The sequence below is a fragment of the Crocuta crocuta genome, unplaced genomic scaffold (assembly GCF_008692635.1).
Source record: "Crocuta crocuta isolate KB4526 unplaced genomic scaffold, BGI_CrCroc_1.0 scaffold440, whole genome shotgun sequence".
Taxonomy (NCBI): Eukaryota; Metazoa; Chordata; class Mammalia; order Carnivora; family Hyaenidae; genus Crocuta; species Crocuta crocuta.
Window position 1 is genome coordinate 60,576 of NW_027527457.1, and position 350 is coordinate 60,925.

The window sequence follows — 350 nt, forward strand, 5'->3', positions numbered from 1 at the left end:
ATGCCCCAGGACTTGAGCCATCTCTGGCACAAAAGGAGTTAATGGCAGGGACCGCGCCCCCCCGTGTCCGGGCACGCGCAGCGCGCCCCCTCGGTGCGCGGGCACAGCAGCCAGGCTGCCGGAGAGCAGATCTCGGGGATTCAGGTGCGGAGCCCTTGGCCTGGAGGCGATATGGGTGGTCCGCGGCCCGGTTCAGTCGCCCGCAACAGCCCGGGGAACAGGTGAGGCCGCCTGCCCTGGTCTCTCATCCTCTAGCTGCCCATACCTTGACCCGATCCTATCCCCTCCCAATCCCGGGCTTCTCCATTCTCCAGCCAATGCTCCCCATCCTTCTCAACCCCATGTTCTCC

General features: G+C 66.0%; 1 protein-coding gene across 1 annotated transcript in view; it reads left to right on the top strand.

Moving 5' to 3' along the window:
• The first annotated feature begins 108 nt into the window (after positions 1 to 108).
• The window catches only part of NLGN3 (neuroligin 3), a 20,558-nt gene continuing 20,316 nt past the window's right edge, over positions 109 to 350 (top strand). Inside the window, exon 1 of the mRNA XM_077763264.1 lies at positions 109 to 221. The gene's annotated coding sequence lies outside the window, so the exon portion shown is untranslated. The remainder of the gene's footprint in view (positions 222 to 350) is intronic.